We start from the raw sequence: 8086 nt of genomic DNA, 5'->3' as shown, positions 1-8086 counted from the left end.
AGTCCTTTAGGACGTTCAAAAGCTTAAAATATGTTCTTTTGGTAAAAGAAGGAGATATTCCCAGATTCATAGTGTTCTTCCTTGAAGTGTACTTGAGAGAAACTGGAAGTCCATTTCCAGGAGCCTAGTCTGTGGCAGAGGCATTATTTATGGCCTAAGAACATCATAAATACTGTAGGTTCTTTATATAAACCTTTCCTGAGTGGTGTTGGTTCTAAGAAGTAGAGGCTAGAGGTGAAGAGAGGAAAAACATTCTTCTGAGAAGGATGAGGTCACTGTTCCAGCATTTGGAAGGGTTTTTATCAATTTACAACTAACGCATGTCTAATGATAATTACCATGCACATGTATTACTCTTAGCAAAATAAGATAAAAAACAAGGGGCTGCGAGTTATTCCAAATTCTCTTGCTAAAGAAATAACAAATACAGAAAACTCAGGGGAACCTTGTACCTAACAGATGAACCTATTTGGTTCAGCTAGATTTCCCAGAACAGAACTGGGAGAACTGTTTTCTTTGCTTTGAATTACAGAGATTGAAAGTGGAATGATGTACATGGTGGCTTGCAGGAAAGGAGACTAACAAATGGAGAGATGGTTTTAGAACAGTAGAATGGGAATATTTTATATTACTTTGGCATTTTTCCTGGGCCCCCCATTGCTGTTATATGACTGCACCATTTCCTTATTCTGTTTTGCTCAAAGTTTTGCCTACTATATATTATGGATTAAATAGTGTCTCCCAAAAAGGATTTGTTGAAGTCCTAACCCCCAGGTCCTCAGCATATTTGGAAATAGGTTCTTTGTAGAGGTAACTGAGTTAAAATGAGATCATTAGACTGGGCCCTAATCCAATATGACAAATGTCCCTATGTAAAAGAAATTTGGACACAGAGATAGGCATGCATGGAGGGAAGATGATGTAAATCCACACAGGAGAAAATGGCTATGTGAAGATGGGGGCAGAAATTGGAGTTAGGAAGCCATAAGCCAAGGAATGCCTGGGGCCACCAGAGACTAGGAGAGCCATGGAACAGATTCTTCCTCATAGCTCTTAGAAGGAACCAATCCTGTTGACACTTTGATTTTGGACTTGCAGCCTTCAGAACTATGAGATGATAGGCCACTCAGTTTATGGTACCTTGTTATGGCAGCCCTAGGTAATTAATACACTCTACTTACACCAAACCTAGGAACTTTTCATGTTTCCTCCAGTCCTTTGCTGTCTATTGAGAAGTAAAATTTCAGACTCCCTAAAATGTCCTTAACTCTATCCTCCACCCAGTTTCCTCTGCACAGCTGTAGATGAATGGCAGGTAAATATAGTCCTCGTTGGGAGGATTCTTACTTGTCCAGAAAGGTTGAACTGTGTAAGTGACATGAATTGTAATGCAGATTACTTCATGTCAGGACCAGTAAAACCTTGAACCTTAAGCATCTCCCAGATAAAGGAATATTGACAGATCTTAACTATGGAGATGGTGTTGTGATAATAACCAATTCAACACAGAATATTGCTTTTTTCCAAGGAAGATTCAAGTAGGGAGTCAATAACATGAACTTTCACATCAGCTAGTCCAAGATGAAATACTAGCATGGGCATCGATTAATCAAGATGGTCTTGTCCCTTGTGTTCTTGTCTTGGGAAAGAACTTAGTTCAGTATCTTTAAGATTTATTCACCTTGTATTTGCACTGATCACATTCATTGAACTGCAGACTGGAGCCAAGAACTATATTTTGAAGCTGAGCTGGTGATAGGCAGTCTGTCTCAGTCCTTGGAGTAAATCCAGCCATCTTAAATATTGAAGTGTTACTTTATGATGCCCTGGAGACATTTTCATCATGCCATATTCTTTGTGATCTGCTGAGACCAACCACTGAATTTGAATGCTTTTCCAAGATAGGTAGATTCTCTCAGTAAAAGTTACTTAAAAAGCTGGTGTGAATGACTGATAGAAAAATACCTATCTGGACATTTAAGAAATATAAATAAAATATACCTGGTGGAAAGAAAAAATTATTTTGACTTAACACGTGTATAATTATGTCCATACCCATATTTGTACACAGATTTTCTTTGAGTCCAGTTTATGCACCTATAGAGAAAGGACTGGAGCTTTAAAAACTCATTTGCATGTTCATGAGTACTTTACTTTATATCGTCATGGTCCTTTACCAGTTAGATACTGTTAATTACCACTGCTACTACTCCTAACATTAGCATTTAGTGGGTATTTACTGAGTAACAGGCAATGTGATAATTGCTCTTTCTACATAGTCCCTTTTAATACCTTTGACAACCCTATGAAGTATATCTCTTTGTCTCCATTTTACAGACTAGGAAACCAAGTCTTAGCAATATTAAGTAGCTTTGACAAGGTCACACGGTGAGTGATGATGCAGGGATTAGAGATCCAGATCTTTCTGATCCCAAAGCTTGTATTCTTATCCACTTTGCACTTCAATCTCAAGTGTACTGTTAAGTACAAAACCTCTTTTGGTAAAGGCTCAACTCTGACAGTCCACTTTCAATTGGCAGAGATCAGTTCAGAGCTGACATGTGTACAAGGAAGTAGCAGGATGCCTCAGGGACTGAGTAATGCAAAAGCAGCACCAATGGAGAGAAAAGCCATTCCTGGCACTAAACAGCCAGCAACAGCACCTTTAAATAAACGTAATGGACACCATATGCTAACTAACTTGGATGTAAATTAGACAATAAAAAAAAAATTTTAAAAGGAAAAAAAGAAAAAGGAAACGTAATGGGGACTCAGTCCCTTGTGTATACCTCATGTAGCCATAGCCAGTGACTGAGAATCTTGTGTAATGAGTGTACAATTCAGGAGGTGACCATCCAATGCAACACTACAAGGGACAGGAACATTCAGAGTGTGCAGAACAGGTAGAGGAAGGCTAGAAAACTTGGGTGACTGAGAAGAAGAAATGGGTGGGGTGGAAATGGAAATAACTCTTGGCCAAGAAAAGGAATTATAAGAAACCCGTATGTATTTTAAAACATGGCCATGAGTCCTTTGATGCCCTTCTTATGAAGACATAGGGGTCTATGCCTCTTCTGTTGAATTGGGACAGGCTTGTGACTGCTTTGGCCAAAAGAATATTATGGAAGTGATGCTATGTCACTTCTGAGGCTAGGTCACAAAAGACATGGAACTTCTACCTCTCACTCTTGAGCCCTGAGACTCTAGGCAAGAAGTCCTATTACCCTGAAGCTGCCATACTGGCAGGGTCATGTTCAGGTGCTCTGGCTGATAGTCCCAGTGTTACAGCCACTTGCCTTCCCCTATAAGGTGCCAGACATGTGATTGAGGCCATCTGTCAGCTGAATGCAGCAGCATGATCACCATCAACATCATGTGGAATAGGTGAATCACCCAGCTGAGCCCAGCCCAAATTCCTGATAGACAAAATCACCAACAACAGATAAGTGGAATCCCTAAGTATGAATTCATAGTTTGTTAACCATTTCTATTCATTGACCTGGCAGAATAATTGCATGTGGAACTTTGGGGCAGATGTCGAACGATAGAGGTCTCCATTGTGAGTGGGATTATGAGATCTCAGCATATATGCAGTTTTATGGAATGACACTGGTTATATGGGAAAGCAATCTGCCTGGAGAAGGAATGGATTGTGAAGATTGTGTCTCAAGTACCGGGCTAGATCTTTGTGGTTTGGATTCTAGTTTTAGGTCTCCTACTGACACACTGCCAGAACTTGGGCAAGTTCTACGGCCTTGTTAATACTTGCTAATAATACCTGCTGTACTTACCACCTAGGGAACGAAATGTGGCCTTGAGAAAAACATGAGCTAGTATGTGTGAAAGTAATTTAAAAAATAGGAAGCGCTACAAAAATGTATTACTTCTTTGTTCATTTGTAGATCTTCACTGATACTGCTGCTCAGCCTTATTACACTGTATTCCCTACTCCTTGTACCTAGAATAGTACAAAGCTCAGAATAAGTGCTTAATGAATATTTGTTGTAAGGCTTCTTAGACTTAATGCTAGATAAGGCAGACTGGAGAAAATTTAGTTGGACACTAGTGCAGATTTTTTTTTTGTAATGTTTGTGGTATAAAAAACATTAGAGATAAACCATTCCCATCCATCTTAATTTTCTAATGCACTCAATAGAATACCATATGTTTGAGCTTGACAAATATTAGTAAAAAGTCGGATGAGATCTGTCATCCAGAGGTTGTAGTAGGTATAATACTTACCAGTTCTGCCTTAAAGTAGAAAGAAGCATGGTAGGAGAGAAGGATAAAAGGAAGACATCAAGAGGTGCATCATCTCAATGGTTAATAAGACAGCATTGTCCAGATGTTTATGGCCTGGAAACCAACCTGCTAGAAGCACTGAGTGTCCTTTACTGACAGGGAAATGCCTGCATGCCCTGAAGGGTTACACAGGAAGTTCCCAGGCTGGTACTGCCCTAGTTCAGTTAAACAATCACTGTGAGCCTCTTCTGTTCCAGACCCTGCTCTGGCTGCTCAGGAGTATAGACATGCCAAAGATGCGATCCCTTCCCGTGGGAGGCTTATAGTCTGATGCGAGGACGCTGCCTTCAAGTTGTTTGCGAACTTAGTCTGTGAAATGTTTCAGACGCCCTCCTTCCTCTGCCCAACACTTTCTTCCTTTTAGGATTTGGGAAATCTACTTGTAACAACAGAAAGCCACGGTGAAGATGCACAGATGTGGAAAGCCCTCCATGTCATTTTCTTTTTTTTTTTTTTTTTAATTTTTTAATGTTTATTTATTTTTGAGAGAGAGAGAGAGAGAGAGAGAAAGTGGGAGAGGGGCAGAGAGAGAGGGAGACACAGAAACCAAAGCAGGCTCCAGGCTCTGAGTTTTCAGCACAGAGCCCAATGTGGGGCTTAAACCCACAAACTGTGAGATCATGACCTGAGCCAAAGTCCGGCACTTAACTGACTGAGCCACCCAGGTGCCCCCCATGTCATTTTCTTAATCATTTTTGGCACGCAGTTCTTCCTTTATAAGGTAGAGATCATAGTTTCTTTACTATGTCTGGAGTAATTAAAACAAAACACCCAGAATGCATCTAGAACTCTGCTGACAATGTCAGCCAGGTTAAAAATATCTTTTTCATAATCTCTCTTTTTCTTTCAAAGGTATTAAAGCATTCTGTCTGCCCACACATTCTGTAACTTGTGCATCTTGAAGGTATTTATTTTATTTTTTTAATTTTTTTTTCAACGTTTTTTATTTATTTTTGGGACAGAGAGAGACAGAGCATGAACGGGGGAGGGGCAGAGAGAGAGGGAGACACAGAATCGGAAACAGGCTCCAGGCTCCGAGCCATCAGCCCAGAGCCTGACGCGGGGCTCGAACTCACAGACCGCGAGATCGTGACCTGGCTGAAGTCGGACGCTTAACCGACTGCGCCACCCAGGCGCCCCGAAGGTATTTGGTTTTTATACTCCCTATTAAGATGCAAAATTTCTAAGTCCAAAGGAGGCAGTGTAAGTAGTGGAAATGAGAAGAAGCCTTAAGCCATATAGACCTGAGTTTAAATACCAAATCTTCTGCTTTGCTGCCTTGGGAAAGTTATTTAACCTCTGTGAGCTTCAGTTGTTTCATTCATAAAATATCTTGGACGGTTGTTATAAGGCATACAAGTAATGTATGCAAAATGGTAGCCAGTCAATGAATGGTGGTTGTTGTTCATGAGCCACTACATCAGCTAATCGAAACTACCCTAGGGTAGGTGCTCTGGGAGGGAAGAGTCAACCAGAATAGTAAAGAGGGAGTAAAAGGAAGGTAGGAAGGCCTTCAAAATATTTCCTGAATCACAGTTTATTTAGAGCAGGGTATCCATGAATTTGGATGGGGAAAAAAAACCAGAAGTCTTTATTTACACTAAGCTCTAATTGAAATGTAACATTTTCTTTTATTATATATATAGCCAACAAACGCCAGCAATATTGGCAATATCTGTGAATCATCACCAAATTATATATATTTTATAACATATTACAGTTGTTGCAGGTATTTCAAAATATCATTTACACTAATTACTACTTTATATATTTTTAAGTGTTTATTTTTAGAAAGAGAGAGAGAGAGAGAGTGAGCAGGGGAGGGGCAGAGAGAGAGGGGGAGAAAGAATCCCAAGCAGGCTCCACTCTATCAGTGCAGAGCTCGACACAGGGCTCAATCCCATGAACTGCAAGATCATGACCTGAGCCGAAATCAAGAGCCTGATGCTTGGCTGACTGATCCATCCATGCACCCCATGACTACTTTAAAATTATGATAGATATTATTCCAGGATAATATGCTGATCCTGCTATTTAATACATTAATTAAAAAGCACATATATTACTATGTCACAAAATTGCATTTAAAAATATTTTGATAACAGTCTTTTAAGATATTTATCTGCTTTTGCAATGTTACTCATTTGTTTTATGTATTCTGAGAAGAGGTCTATGTAATCACCTCCCAAAGAATTGAAATGGGGATCCTAAAGAGATATTTGCACTCCCATGTTAATTGCAGTACTATACACAATAGCCAAGATATGGAAATAACCAAAATGTCTATTGGTGGATGAATGGATAAAGAAAATGTGGTATATTTATGCAACAGAATATTATTCAGCCTTAAAAAAGAAGAAAATCCTGCCATTTGAATTGAATGGATGGGTGGATTGGGAGGGCATTATGCTAAGTGAAATAAGCCAGAAACAGACAAATACTATATGATCTCACATGAGGAATATGAAATAGGGTTACAGAAGCAGAGGGTAGAATGTTGGGTAACAGAGGCTGGCAGTGGAGGAGACGGAAATGGGAGATGGTGGTCAAAAGGCACAAAGTTTTGGTTATGCAAGATGAAGAAGTCCTTGAGATCTACTGCACAGCATAATGCCTATAGCTAACAGTCCTGTACATACATCATACATCAAAATTCACTAAGAGGGTAGACCTTATGTTACATGTTCTTTTTAAGTGTATAATGCAATACAAATGTTCTTTTTAAGTGTATTGTACATGTAAACAATTTTGTTAAAAGGTATATCTCATGTTAAGTGTTACCACAATGAACAAAAAAGTATACAGCCACACTGGGGGGGGGGGGGGGGAAGAAGGATTCACCAGATGACCAAAGGGGCATGGGATGAAAATTTTTTAAATTTTGTCTAGAGCAAAAGCCAACTGGCTAGTGTAGCTAATCAGAGCCATCAGGAGTTTATCTCCTTTTCTGAGGTTTGTTGATAACAATAGACATTCTCATCATTCCAGCCTTCCATAAACAAAGCAAAGGGAATTGGAGATATCTCTACCTCTGCTTCTACATGTATCTATCTTTATCTATACATCTAAGTACTTTTTTCTTATCTTTACATCCAACAGTGGTCACTGTGGACAAAAAAAAAAAAAAAAAAGAGAAATGTGTCACTGGAATGCATTACAAACAAAGTTAAAAAGAAAGGTTGCATTCTGGAAAACAGTGAGGAACTTCCTCAAAAACCTAAAAATAGTAGTACCATGTGATCCAGTAATTCCACTTCTGGGGGTTTCCTCAAAGAAACTGAAAGCACTATTTGAAAAGACATATGCACCCCTGTGTTCATTGCAGCATTATTCATGATAGTCAAGATATGAAAGCAACCTAGATGTCCATTGATGAATGACTGGATAAAGATGTGGTGTATTTACATGATGGAATATTACATAGCCATTAAAAATAAGAAAATCTTGCAATTTAGGATAACGTGAACGGACCTAGAGGGTGCTATGTTAAGTGAAATAAGTCAGACGAAGACAAATACTGCATGATTTCACTTATATGTGGAATCTAAAAAACAAAGCAAACAAACAAATAACAAAAACCAGAAACAGACTCATAAATACAGAGAATAAATGGGTGGTTTCCAGAGGGGGAGGGGATGAGGGAATGGGAAAATAGGTGAAGGGGATTAAGAGGTACAAACTTCCAGTTATAAAATAAATAAGTCATGGGGATGACAAGTACAACATAAGAAATATAGTGAATGATATTGTAAGAATTTTGTATGGCCACAAATGGTGACTAGAC

General features: G+C 39.1%; 1 long non-coding RNA gene across 5 annotated transcripts in view; it reads left to right on the top strand.

Annotated features, from left to right (window-relative positions):
• The first annotated feature begins 3202 nt into the window (after nucleotides 1–3202).
• LOC122226288 overlaps nucleotides 3203–8086 on the top strand; it is a 60789-nt gene continuing 55905 nt past the window's right edge. For all 5 annotated transcript variants that reach the window (XR_006205559.1, XR_006205558.1, XR_006205557.1 and 2 more), the window contains exon 1: nucleotides 3203–3459. This is a non-coding gene — a long non-coding RNA (uncharacterized LOC122226288). The remainder of the gene's footprint in view (nucleotides 3460–8086) is intronic.

Source organism: Panthera leo, chromosome C1 (assembly GCF_018350215.1).
Source record: "Panthera leo isolate Ple1 chromosome C1, P.leo_Ple1_pat1.1, whole genome shotgun sequence".
Lineage (NCBI taxonomy): Eukaryota > Metazoa > Chordata > Mammalia > Carnivora > Felidae > Panthera > Panthera leo.
This window is presented reverse-complemented; position numbering and strand designations above follow the sequence as displayed.